Source organism: Chionomys nivalis, chromosome 10 (genome assembly GCF_950005125.1).
Source record: "Chionomys nivalis chromosome 10, mChiNiv1.1, whole genome shotgun sequence".
Lineage (NCBI taxonomy): Eukaryota > Metazoa > Chordata > Mammalia > Rodentia > Cricetidae > Chionomys > Chionomys nivalis.
Genome location: NC_080095.1, coordinates 30579095 through 30593527, shown reverse-complemented (window position 1 = coordinate 30593527; position 14433 = coordinate 30579095).

The window sequence follows — 14433 nt, the reverse complement described above, 5'->3', positions numbered from 1 at the left end:
GGTTTTGCCATAGTGTCCCAACTGCTGTGAATTTCCACGTACATGTTTCCCTAGTGTGTACAAAAGACACTGTTTCTTGTATCCATGTACTACATCTGAGGCTTACAGTCTTTCCATCCCTTTTTACGCAATGATTTCCTGAGTCTTGGCAGGTGACAGTATGACATAGATGTTCCATTTACAACTAAACATTCCATTGTCCGTTATTCTCTACATGCTGGTTAGCTGTTAGTGTATGGGCCAATAGCCATCTGTGACAAGTAGAAGTTTCTCTGAGGAGGCTTGAGAAGTGCACTGATCTGTAAGTATAATAATAAGTCATTAGTAATTAATGTAATTATTATTTAGCAGAATAATAGCAGTGGGTTTTTCCCAAGGCCTTGTGACCTTTCTAGCCACAAGTTCATCAGTCAATAACGGTGTCATGTGAGGGCTTTATATTGTGGAGTAGAACTTAAATTCAATCAGAATGTGGATAGTTGTTTCTATGAGGTTCATGCCATTATTGTACCAGTGGAAATGCCTTAGTAAGTCAGTCCTTATTGTAGCTCACACGATTCACAGCTGGATAAGATAGATGATTACTTTTCTTTTCAAGTAATGTACTCAGAGGTACTGTAGTACCTTTCAGCAATACAAAAGCTAGCCAGAATGATGCTTCCCAGTCAGTACCAGCCTATTTCTTCAAATTCTATAACCCAACTATGTGTTTTCATTAGCATTAGAGTCTTTCCTTAAATTCTCATAAGATAACTAACAGAATTGGAAAGAGTATGCAATTTGGAAGGAATATTCAATGTTTGGGGGCTTATTTAACTTCACTGTTTCATTGGTCAACAATTCTAGAAAAGGCAACCCATTCTTGTCACTGGGCTTTACCTAAATTAGGCCTTACCCAACCCTAATTTAACACTTCATCTTTCACTATTCCTTCTAAAACAACTATAGTGCTATAGTCTATTCTTTTTTTCTTAAAAAGCCATCATTTGCCATGGCTCCTAGTTTGTTTTCTAGAATCTATGTAGATTCCAAATTTAAAACATGTGTATCTGTGGATTTAAATCTGGCACTCATATATGAGAAAGATGTGATTTTTTACCTGCTTGGTCCGGGTTATTTCACCAAGAATGGTTGTTTCCAGATCTGTCTAATTACCTGTGAATTTCATATTTTTAAAAGCTGAATATATCTCATTGTGAAAGTCTAAGAAATTTTCATTATCTACTCATTAGTTGACAGAAATATAGACTGTTTCTATTTTATGACTATTGTGAATAAGGCATAAATATGCCTGGATGAGCAGTTATGTCTAAAGTTGGATGTAGAATCATTGAGTATCAATTGGTATGGTTGGATAGCAGAGCAGATCATTTTCTAGCTTTTTGAGGAACCTCTCCATGGATTTCCATGTAGATGCACCAACTTTCACTTTCTTCCTTCCTTCCTTCCTTCCTTCCTTCCTTCCTTCCTTCCTTCCTTCCTTCCTTCCTTTCTTTTTGTGTAAGTACTGGAGATCTTAAAGCATGATAATCTCAGTCTATCATGTTTTCATGGCAATCTCTTTACTGACTGAACCCTCTCTACAACCACTAAACTGTGGTTTAAATACTGTAATGGGACACACTGCACACACACACACACACACACACATACAGTGCATAACTCCAGATCAATGACTTTCTCTGAAAAGGAAAGGAAGTTAAAAACACTCTTAATATTAATTTTTTATTGAATAAAATAAGTCAAATGTAGTTGGGAGCTGTGGGCTGTGTTCCTGCCGCCCCAGCTCCTGGTCGCCTGGCTAGCTTATGCCCCGAAATAACAACACACAAACTGTATTCTTTTAAATACTTCTTGGCCCATTAGCTCTAGCCCTTACTGGCTAATTCTCATATCCCGATCAACCCATCTCTAATAATCTGTGTAGCACCAGTCTTACCAGGAAAGATTCAGCATGTCTGACCTGGTGGCTTGCTTCATTGCGTCTGTCCTGGAGAGGAGAAGAAATGGCATCTGAGCTCACTTCCTCTTCCTCCCCGCATTCTATTCTAATTACTCCACCCACCTATGTTCTAACCTATGAGGGCCAAGCAGTTTCTTTATTATTTAACCAATGACCTTCCTCCATCAGTCAAAAATTTTCCAAATTAAAATATCAACACTAGATTTGTCAGTATTACAAATATTTTTTAAAGATAGTTTGATAACTCATGGTTAAAAATGGTTTCTATTTTCATGCTAAAATCTTTATCATCTTCTTCTATGTTAGGGAATACTTTTTATTGATTTTGCAAAATTCTAGATGTGCTTAATGCTTCAGGGTAATAGAAGAGTATTGCATACTGTATCAACAGAAACGTAAGAACTAACTGAAAAGCGAAGAGGTATCTGAAAACAATAGCAAAGTAGATGCTATTCGCTGGGGCCAAAGCCTACAAAGTCATGGAGTGATGTCTGCTATCTCCCAAGAAGTTTGAAGTGTGATGGAGCAAGTGTTGTTCTCTTAACCCAATAGCTTCCTTTTGTGCTTCAGCAATGATATTTTATTTGGTATGTGTCTCTCCATTACAAAATAAAAAATAAAAACAATTTTATTGGTTATAAAATTTACATTGAACACCCCAATCCCACCTATCCTCTTGTCACCCTTGCAATCCCCACAAAGAAGACAAAAAGCAAAAATAATAAAAATTAAAATGAACAAAGAATCTCATTGTGGAAGCTGCAGTGAGCGTATCACAGTGTGCCACACACTGTACACTTTCATCTAAACAGCTTTGCTTAAACTATTTTTTTTGCAATGACTCATTGGTCTGGTTTTAAGCCTCTGGCTTCTGCTACACTATCAATACTGGACTCTCACCTGACTCCTCTCAGATATCCTGTTGTTGCCCTGTGTCTTGGAGATTCTGCAGCTTTGGTTATGCAGGACCTAACCCTTCACATCTCCCAGCAGTTCCTAGATGGTATAGATGTTGGCATGACCAACATAAAGCCCTGCTTCGTAGTGAAGTTGGTCAGACCACCTGCTCTCCTATACCCATGCCAACAAGGCCAGCTCTCCCACTTGGCTCAGTTGAGGGGTGGGTATAGCTCTCTTGACTGTAGCACGTGGGAAGGGGCAGGAGCTGCTCTCCAGAGTACTACAGCCTGTGAGGGGCAGGGCCAGCTCCTGTGCACCTCCCAGGTAAGGGTTAAGACAAGTTCTGCATCCACACCTCTATAGCAAGTTCTCCTATGTCGACCAGGTGAGGGGCTAGTTCTTACATATGATGTAGGAAATGACAGGTGAGGCTAACTCTCCAGTGCTCACACTTTCAGGGCTGGCTCGCCCACATTGACCATTCAAAGGACAGAGCCAGGTCTTCTGTACTCAAACCCCCAGGCAGGTTCACCTGCACCCATGCCACTGAGGGCAGCTCTACTGGGTTGCGTAGGTGAGGTGTGGTACCACTCTTCCAAGTGTTGCAGCCAGCAGTGAATGGTGTCAAATTACAGACCAAAAACAATTACTGTTTAAGGGAAAGGTCCTTATTCAGATAAGGCTAAAAAAATCAACGTAATAAGTATTGTAAGGGAAACAGGAGAGGGACTGGAGTTGTAAGAAAGCTGGGGCAATAACTGGGGACATTGCCCTGGCACCTGGTAGCCACTCCAGGTTCAAGTCTCTTGCCAACCCTTAGGTGGCTCCCTTAACTAAGATATGTGCTTCCTGAACCTGAAATGACCCTATCCTATAGCCATACTGATGAATATCTTGCATATCACCATAGAACCTTCATCTAGTGATGGATGGAGATAGAGACAGAGCCCCACACTGGAGCACTGGACTGAGCTCCCAAGGTCCTAACGAGGAGCAGAAAGAGGGAGAACATGAGCAAGGAAGGCAGGACCACGAGGGGTGCACCCACCCACTGAGACAGTGGGTCTGATCTATTGGGAGCTCACCAAGGCCAGCTGGACTGTGACTGAAAAAGCATGGGATAAAACCGGACTCTCTGAACATGGCAGACAATGAGAGCTGATGAGAGGCCAAGGACAATGGCACGGGGTTTTGATCCTACTTCATGTTCTGGCTTTGTGGGAGCCTAGACAGTTTGGATGTTCACCTTCCTAGACCTGGATGGAGTGGGGAGGACCTTGGACTTTCCACAGGGCAGGGAACCCTGACTGCTCTTAGGGCTGGCTGGAGAGGGAGGAGAAGAGGAGTGGGGGGAGGGGGAGAGGGGCGGGAGGAGGGGGAGGGAAATGGGAGGTGGGGAGGAGGCAGAAAATTTTTTTTCAATAAAAAAAGAAAAAAAAAGAAAATAAAGAAACAACAACAAAAAAGTTCTTCAGTGTTAAAAACTGTATTTGTCTTATGCATATGTGTTATGAGATTGTCTTTATGTTGCTATAATCAAATAAATATAATGTCCATAAAAAAAAGAAAGCTGGGGCATATAACTCTTGCCAGTTTCATTATCCATAACCACATCCTCATCATCACCATCAGCATTATGAGCACGGTCAAGAACGTTACTATTTTGCTCTGCCATTTGGCAAAACCCTAAATTTTGTTTAAATAAAACCGCCAACTATAGTCATTGGGCAAGCAATATGCTTCTAGAATGTGGCGATTTGTAGGAGCATCTTCCTGTCAGCTGCCATGACTATATAGTCTTTGCAGTTCATGCAGAAGGCATATTCTTAATTTGGCTTGATTTTTATCATACGGACTTCTCACCTGATTTCTTTCTTTAATTTCTCAATGTCTACTGACCATCTATAACTTTCTTGGTCTGGCTTTGCTTTCAGGAACAGTTTCTTTGAGAGCTGAGTGCTGGCTTCTCATTGTCCAAAGTGCATGTCATATTTTAGGTATTCAGTAATAAAATTACAAAAGAGTTTCCATATATGTGTCATTTCAAGACCTGTGCTGGTGTCCTAGGTTTGCTGATGCCCACAAGACAGGGGATGCTGGAGAGACATGCCCCAGGTTCCAGAGCCCGCCTGTATCACCAGCAACATAGTAAGTGAAAGTATCTTTCCTCCCCATGAGTCATTTGGCCTAACTCTAATTAATACTTCACCTAATCTTCTAGTAATACCACTAATTGCTCACAAACTGGCAATCTAATCAACACTCTGCTAACAGGCAAAGTTTTTTTTTTCTTTCCACTCCTTTTGTGCTCTGACACAGTACGAACTTAGGCAAGTATGTCCCAATTGCTTTGTTTCCATGTAATTTAACAGCACGACATTATTTTCTCATAAGAGGTGCTTTGAATTTTTACTGCTAATGAATAAATTAACTAAAAAAGGTTAATCTGCCTACATGTTTATGAAACATTATGCAAATCACTCTCCGAAAGGTTTAATGGTAATTGAAAGCAATTGAAAACCATGGTACATTTCCCCCAATTTTCATTTATTTTTTAAAGTATACAGATTACACAGATTTTTACATTTTACAGATATGTATATAGAGGAGGTTTTGAAAGACTCTACTATCTTCTCTCACGTTTAAGTAAAGCATTGGAAACAATTGCTGCCTCCACGTTTTCTCAGGAATGGATTGGACTATGGTAATTAATTTCAAAGCAAAGGTCTGAAAAAAGTGTGATTAATATTACTACAGTTAGAAGCAAAGGGGTAATTTTGTTTAGACTCTCATTGTAAAGCTTTGACAATGGTTCTTGCTTTGATTCCAAACTCTATGCACATTTTGACATGTTATTCAGGTTAGAGATGCTTTACATGAATGGCCCAGGTGCTGACACAAAAATCATTAATCACTAATAGTTCATTTGAGCATCACATTAGAGGAAACTTTTGCCTCATCCAAGACTATTTCACCCTCCTCACTTCTTGTTTGTTAGAATGAGAGTGGCTGATTCACAAGACTCTAGGGCATGTAGTGTGTGCATGCCTCTGTGTGTGTCTTCACATGCCTGTATGTGCATGTGCATGCAATTGTGTATTTGTGTGTGTGTGTGTGTGTGTGAAGGGTGAACTGGAGAACAATGGAGGGAAATGAATGGGATTGATTCTGTATTTAAAACAAACCAATTAATCAATTGTTAAATTTGAATCTGAAAGGCTACTGGTGTGAATACCTGAAGGAATAAATAAATGGCTAGTGAGCCCTGTCCCGGTTCATTTTATTTTATTACATTGATTTGTTTATATGTGTATTTGCTTGCAAAAAAGTGAGCCACCCACCATGTGCACAAAGCTTTCACAACACACCAGAGTTGGTTTTCTCCTACTACCATGATTTGTTTATATGTATATTTGTTTGCAAAAGTGAGCCACTGTGTGCACAAAGCTTTCACAACACACCAGAGTTGGTTTTCTCCTAGTACCATGTAACACCCGATTTTGTGTTACACCCTCGGTACAGTTCGCGCGCCACTGTACCTGTACCGTAAGCGAGTTGGGCAAGGGCCTGGAGATTGAAAGAACACACAAAGAGACCCAGGTCATTCGAAAGGAGATTGGCTGAATGGCGTTTATTCAGACTTGGGGAAATCCTTAAGTACCTAACTGCTGCACAAGGACCTCCACCCAGGCAGGTGGGAAATTAACCCGGAGTCAATGCCCTACAGCTAATCACCAGGCGGGGCAGGGGAAGCACAGGTACAAACAGAATGCTTTGTCAGTTGACCAGAAACTGTCCTTGCAGATGCACCCCAGGAATAAGGGTAGACCCGGGCCCTACACTACCATGTGGGTTTCAGGTATTGAGTGCTGAGCCAAAGTTGCCAGGACTGGTGGCAAGTCCTTTTACCCACTGAGCAATTTTAGGAAGTAACCATTCTATTCAATTTCTTTAGATCTATGAGTGCTTATGTGTGTTCACCAAGTGGGATTTTTGTGCCTGCAGAAGCCATAAGAGGACATTTGAGGTCCTGAAACTGGAGTTATTGATGGTTGTGTGCTACCGTTTGGGTTCTGAGAACCAAACATGAATCCTTTGAAAAAGCAACAAATACTAACTGTTGAGCCTTCTATCTGCCCAGAATCATTTTCAATTGCTTTAAAAAAATACTCTGTGTAAAATTGTAGTTCTCAGAGTTCTTCTTGGCCTCAGAAATTGTTGCATTCTTAAACATTATTGCGTTCTTTAAAGAGATTTTGATCACATGAGTTATTTACAGTGGTATGTTGTAAATAGTGAACGATAGTCTCTTCAGAGGGGAAAATATTTGTGTTTGCTGATTTCTGTGATAAAATATGTTTTTATTATTATTATTTATTTTTGGTTTGTTATTTTACTATTGCTGACTTCATTCTCCCAGGTTCAGGTTAGCAAAAGAAAGCTCTATAGACATTCGTTCATGTTAGACTCCAGTACTCTGCAGCTCATGGCTCTCCTGTAATTCTTGATACTGTAAAATCAAAAAGTAACAAAATCTAAAGATTTATTTACTTGATTTTAGCCATTCTGACAGGTGTAAGATGGTATCTCAAAGTTGTTTTAATTTGCATTTCCCTTATCGCTAAGGAGGTTGAGCATGACCTTAAGTGTCTTTTGGCCATTTGAATTTCTTCTGTTGAGAATTCTCTGTTCAGTTCAGTGCCCCATTTTTTTTATTGGGTTAATTAGCATTTTAAAGTCTAGTTTCTTGAGTTCTTTATATATTTTGGAGATCAGACCTTTGTCTGTTGCAGTGTTGGTGAAGATCTTCTTCCAGTCAGTGGGTTGCCTTTTTGTCTTAGTGACAGTGTCCTTTGCTTTACAGAAGCTACTCAGTTTCAGGAGGTCCCATTTATTCAATGTTGTCCTTAATGTCTGTGCTGCTGGGGATAAACGTAGGAAGTGATCTCCTGTACCCATATGTTGTAGAGTACTTCCCACTTTTTCTTCTATCAGGTTCAGTGTGTTCAGACTAATTTTGAGGTCTTTAATCCATTTGGACTTGAGTTTTGTGCATGGTGATAGATATGGATCTATTTTCATTCTTCTACATGTTGACAACCAGTTCTGCCAGCACCATTTGTTGAAGATGCTCTCTTTTTTCCATTGAATACTTTTAGCTCCTTTATCAAAAATTAGGTGTTCATATGTTTGTGGGTTAAAATCAGGGTCTTCTACTCGGTTCCATTGATCGACTTCTCTGTTTTTATGCCAATACCAAGCTGTTTTCAATACTGAGGCTCTGTAATAGAGTTTGAGGTCAGGGATGGTAATGCCTCCAGATGATCCTTTATTATATAAGATTGTTTTGGCTATCCTGGGTTTTTTGTTTCTCCATATAAAGTTGATTATTGTCCTCTCAAGATCTGTGAAGAACTTTGATGGGATTTTAATGGGGATTGCATTGAATCTATAAATTGCCCTTGGTAGAATTACCATTTTTACTATGTTGATCCTCCCAATCCAAGAGCAAGGGAGATCCTTCCATTTTCTGGTATCCTCCTCAATTTCTTTCTTCATAGACTTAAAGTTCTTGTCAAATAGATCCTTCACTTCCTTGGTTAGAGTTACCCCATGATATTTTATGCTATTTGTGGCTATCGTGAAGGGTGATGCTTCTCTGATTTCCATCTTTGCTTCCTTATCCTTTGTGTATAGGAGGGCAACTGATTTTTTGGAGTTGATCTTGTATCCTTCAATGCTACTAAAGGTGTTTATCAGCTGAAGGAGTTCTTTGCTGGAGTTTTTGGGGTCGCTTATGTACACTATCATATCATCTGCAAATAATGAAAGTTTAACTTCTTCCTTTCCAATTTGAATCCCTTTGATCCCTTTATGTTGTCTTATTGCTATTGCTAGAATTTCAAGCACTATATTAAAGAGGTATGGAGAGAGTGGACAACCTCGTCGTGTTCCTGATTTTAGTGGAATAGCTTTGAGTTTCTCTCCATTTAATTTGATGTTAGCTGACGGCTTGCTATAAATAGCTTTTATTATACTTAGGTATGACCCTTGTATTCCTAATCTCTCTAAGACCTTTATCATAAAGGGATGTTGAATTTTGTCAAATGCTGGAGATGTTGTGGAGAAAGGGGCACACTCATTCATTGCTGGTGGGAATGCAAACTTGTGCAACTACTTTGGAAATCAGTGTGGCAATTTCTCAGGAAATTTGGGATCAACCTACCCCAAGATCCAGCAATATACTATTGGGAATATACCCAAGAGATGCCCCATCAAATGACAAAAGTATCTGTTCAACTATGTTCATAGCAGCATTGTTTGTAATAGCCAAAACCTGGAAACAACCTAGATGCCCTTCAATGGAGGAATGGATGAAGAAAGTGTGGAATATATACATATTAGAGTACTACTCAGCGGTAAAAAAAAATGACTTCTCGAATTTTGCGTGCAAATGGATGGAAATAGAAAACACTATCCTGAGTGAGGTATCCCAGACCCAAAAAGAGGAACATGGGATGTACTCACTCATAATCGGTTTCTAGCCATAAATAAAGGACATTGAGCATATAATTTGTGATCCTAGAGAAGCTAAATAAGAAAGTGAACCCAAAGAAAATCGTATAGTCATCCACCTGGAGAGGGGAAGTAGACAAGATTGCAGGGCAAAAACTGGGAACTTGCGGGTGAGGTGGCATGGGGCAAAGGGGAAATGGGATGAGAAACATGAGAAGGGGAGGATGGGAGGAGCTCGGGGGATTGGGATGGTTGGGATATAGGAAGGGTGGATACGGGAGCAGCGAAGTATATATCCTAACTAAGGGAGCCATCTTAGGGTTGGCAAGAGACTTGACTCTAGAGGGGTTCGCAGGTGTCCAGGTAGATGTCCCCAGCTGGTACCTTGGGCAACTGAGGAGAGGGAACCTGAAATGACCCTATCCTATACTGATGAATATCTTACATATCACCTTAGAACCTTCATCTGGCGATGGATCGAGGTCGAGACAGAGTCTCAATTTGGAGCAACGGTCTGAGCTCTTAAGGTCCAAATGAGGAGCAGAAGGAGGGAGAACATGAGCAAGGAAATCAGGACCACGAGGGATGCACCCACCCACTGTGACAGTGGATCTGATTTATTGGGAGCCCACCAAGGCCAGCTCGTCTGGGACTGAATAAGCATGGGTTGAAACTGGACTCTCTGAGCATGGAAGACAATGAAGGCTGATGAGAAGCCAAGGACAATGGCACTAGGTTTCGATCCTAATACATGAACTGACTTTGTGGGAGCTTAGCCTGTTTAGACGCTCACCTTCCTGGACGTAGATAGAAGACCTTCGTCTTCCCGCAGGGCAGAGAATTTGGACTGCTCTTCAGTATAGAGAGGGAGGGGGAATGGTGTGGGGGGTGGAGAAGAGGAGTGGGGATAGGGGGAGGGGAGTGGGGGGAGGGGGCAATATTTGGGAGGAGGGGAGGGAAATGCGAAACGGGGAGCAGGTGGAAATATTAATTAAAAAAGAATAAAAAAATAAAAATAAAATAAAATAAAAAAAAGATTTATTTACTTATTCACTTTTTCACAACAAGCAACCAGGGTCTATATAATATCAGATGCTTAATACAAAATGAAATACTGAAGGCATTTACAAAAGACAAAATTTTGATAAATCTGCGAAAAAAAAAATTAAAAGCTTAGGCTTTTACTTTAAAGTTCAATTGACCCTATCCTATAGCCATCCCGATGAATATCTTGCATATCACCTTAGAACCTTCATCTGGTGATGGATCGAGATAGAGACAGAGACCCAATTTGGAGCAAGGACTGAGCTCTTAAGGTCCAAATGAGGAGCAGAAGGAGGGAGAACATGAGCAAGGAAGTCAGGACCACGAGGGGTGCACCCACCCACTGTGACAGTGGAACTGATCTATTGGGAGCTCACCAAGGCCAGCTCGTCTGGGACTGAATAAGCATGGGTTGAAACCGGACTCTCTGAACATGGCGGACAATAAAGGCTGATGAGAAGCCAAGGACAATGGCTCTAGGTTTCGATCCTTATACATGAACTGGCCTTGTGGGAGCCTAGCCTGTTTGGATGCTCACCTTCCTGGACCTAGATAGAAGTGGGAGGACCTTGGACTTCCTGCAGGGCAGGGAATTTGTACTGCTCTTCAGTACCTAGAGGGAGGGGGAATGGAGTGGGGGGAGGGGGAGAGGAGTGGGGAGAGTGGGAGGGAGTGGGGGGAGGGGGCGATGTGTGGGAGGAGGGGGAGGGAAATGGGAAACGGGGAGGAGGCGGAAATTTTAATTTTAAAAGAATAAAATAAAGGGGAAAAAAAGAAAAAAAGTGTCATTTCATAACATTGCCAGTTACAGAAAAACTGTGAAGGTAAGTTATTAGCATGCATTTTACCATTGATCTTTTTGCATGGTACAATGTCAGTTTTAAATACATTGTATTCTCATATTAAATGCCTCTCTAGAATAATTGGAGTTAAATAATGTGTGCCCATAGCTTCTTGTGTATGTGTGTGTGTGTGTGCATACATGTGTGTCCCCTATTTTGGCTAAAACAGTAAAGATAGCACATAAAGTTAGTAAATAACTAATTCACTCACGTGGTTCTATTCCAATTCTCAAAGCATAAAAAATTACCAACCCTATCTTCTCCTAACTGATTTTTCACAAATGACTGAAAGGAAATAGAACCCTAGGTGGACTTTCCTCATTATCCTCCCGTGTTGTTTTATAATTGTGTTTGCTTAACAGAGGGAAGTAATGCAGCTGGTAAAGAAGTTGGTGAGATTCTTTTATTGCTAAAAATTGACTGTAGCAAACGAAATCATATACTAAGAGACATGTTTGTTATGTGGAATTTTAGTATTAGGGTCTTTCATTTATTTGAATAGGCCTTCGGACAGACATGGTTTTATCATACCATGCATTGCACAGTGGTAAATCCCGGCACACTAAATTATGTTTTCACACATTTCCTCATTATTAAGATAAAGAATATTGACTAGTATCATCTCCAGCATCATGAGACACTGACAAACTGACTGGAACTGAGGCAAGTTCTCAAAACTTCTTTTGATTTTAGCTTAAATGCCGATTATCTCAGGGACAGCAACAGTTTTATGTTGTTTTTACAGGACAAGTAAGAGTTCACTTATTTTCTGGATAATGGCATCCTAGTCACCTGAATCAGTATTCCTTGAAGATTACTATTCAGGAAGTTATGATGTGCTGTGGTTTTATAGTGGCGAGTTTCGCTTGGCAATTCCAATTATTGCATTCCCACACTTTCTCCAGCTTACCCTTGTACTCTAGTAGAGTCTGCAAGTGGTGTAATCACACCAATTTTTTTTTGGCCAGAGTATAAAAATGTCATACACTAAAGGGTTTGATATTCATAGTATTTTCAGTTATTAGCATCGAATATGATTTAAAGTGAATCTTTGCTGGAGACCTGCTTTGGCAGGAGGTTTAGGGCCCACAGAGGATGTGTGGAGTCAGCAGCAGAGACAGGGAGGAGACGGACACTATTTGAAGGTGAATCAGGTTGGCTGCCAACAGCCTTTAATTGAGAAAAGATTACACCTTTTATACTGTATAGCTGCACATGAGATTCAATGGGAGACAAGGGACATATAAACTGGGGTGTGCCTTGAGATCAGGAGTTGGGGAAGCTAGCATTGACATGGACAATAGGCACTGCTCCTACGTTAATATAAGGGCCACAAGTTTCTCTTGTTAGAGATAAGAAGAATAACTGCATTATCAAGCAAGAACTTTCCTCAATCTCGCAAAGGACTGGAGACCCTTATCCAAATGCCTGACCCTCGGTAAAGGACTTCTGGGAAGCAGACACTATATTACAGTTTCTTAGTCTTACTACATGGGCCTGTTCCACTCATAATGCTCCCAAAATGGAATGTCCTGAAGTCTTGATCTTTACCATTACACCAGACCAATCGGAATTCTCTATATTTATTAACTGAATTCTTTAACAGCCTCAATTTCTGGTTCTGAATTATAGGTACTTTATCATTGAGATCAGGACTGTCTAGTAATTCTCCAACATTCTTGTTCTCAGTATAATTAGGAGAACAATGGAATTCTTGGTTCTGTGTGGTGGGGATTTTTTTTTTTTTTTTTTTTTGCTGGATAATTACTTGGTTAAGAGAGGCTACCATTGCACATATTTTTATCCTCTTACCAAAGCCCACGCAAAGTTTCCCAATGAAAAGGTCATTAATAGTGAGAATCATTAAAAATGAAAGTAAAAAGGTGCTGGAGACATGTGGCCAGCAATACTGAAACACTGGAACCTTGTCAAACAGCAGTGGTTACCATACAGTCCATGCTAAATCTTATATCTGGTTTTAGCTTAATTTCTTATAGGACACAGTGGTTACTCACAAACTTTTTGTCTTCAGGTATCTGCTGTTTTGTCTATCATACTTTCTGAGTCTTCAGTGTAAATGTTGCTAGTATTAAGAATTTACATTGACATTAAAAATTCTCTACAAGATTTTTGAGAACTCAGCATCACACATTGCAAACTGTGGACAGGAACATATGGCAGTAGGAGTCTCCAAGGTTCCTCCTGAGAGAATCCTCCCACAGCTTTGGTTTTCATTCTCTGAATTTCACTTTTTCTTTTTGAAGTGGGTGCAGTCACACGTTTTCCCCACTGCAGAGTAACTGACTTCAAGAAAAGAAAGTCATCTAGACTTCTGAGATTTGAGATTTTAATGACTCTCATGTTTGTCTTCATTTCTTTAAAATCATTGAGGGTTTTGTATGCCTTATATTAATAGCACACATATTTGACCATTAATCCTGGCCCACACCCCAAATTTGTCACTATTGTTACTACACAGAATGACTTTTTAGTATTCATTTGTTTGGTTTATGGTAGTAACAGCGGATGTTTCAATAGAACCTTAGGGTTTTTCTCCTTTTATGTTAGAATTTTCCTGAATGCTGGCATCAATATCAAAAGGAAAAAAAGTAGTATAACAGCCAGTTCAATGAAAGCCCTAAAATGAGAGAAAACATCCTTGGAAATCCTGTTATGATAAGTACAAAACTTTCCAGATCTGAAGGACACTCCACTGTTCACATAGTTGAGTAAGACAGTTGCCCTTCAAGAAGTTAACATTGCACAATGCGTGCAAACATCTATCTCCATTCTGGTTTTCTAAAAATGAAAATAAGACAAAGCCCTGCTGCCCTACACAGTGTTCACACACACACACACACACACACACACACACACACACACACACACACTGCTATCTCACTTGGCTTTCCTCTAAGTTCTGTTTATGTGCTCTTCAGAGAGGACACATCTGGAAAAAATTTATTCCCAGGTAGTTGTTCATGAGTAACAGCATTTTATTTTTTTAGTAAGAACACTCCACTTGCTTCATTTTGCACAAATACTGAGGTTTAAACACTTGGACATCCGTAGTGAGCATGTAAGTTGAGAACTATAAGTATAAAGGCAGAGCCATGAGGGTAGCAACAGCATCAAACTTGTAATCCCTGGCCGACAGGCTGCAGTTCA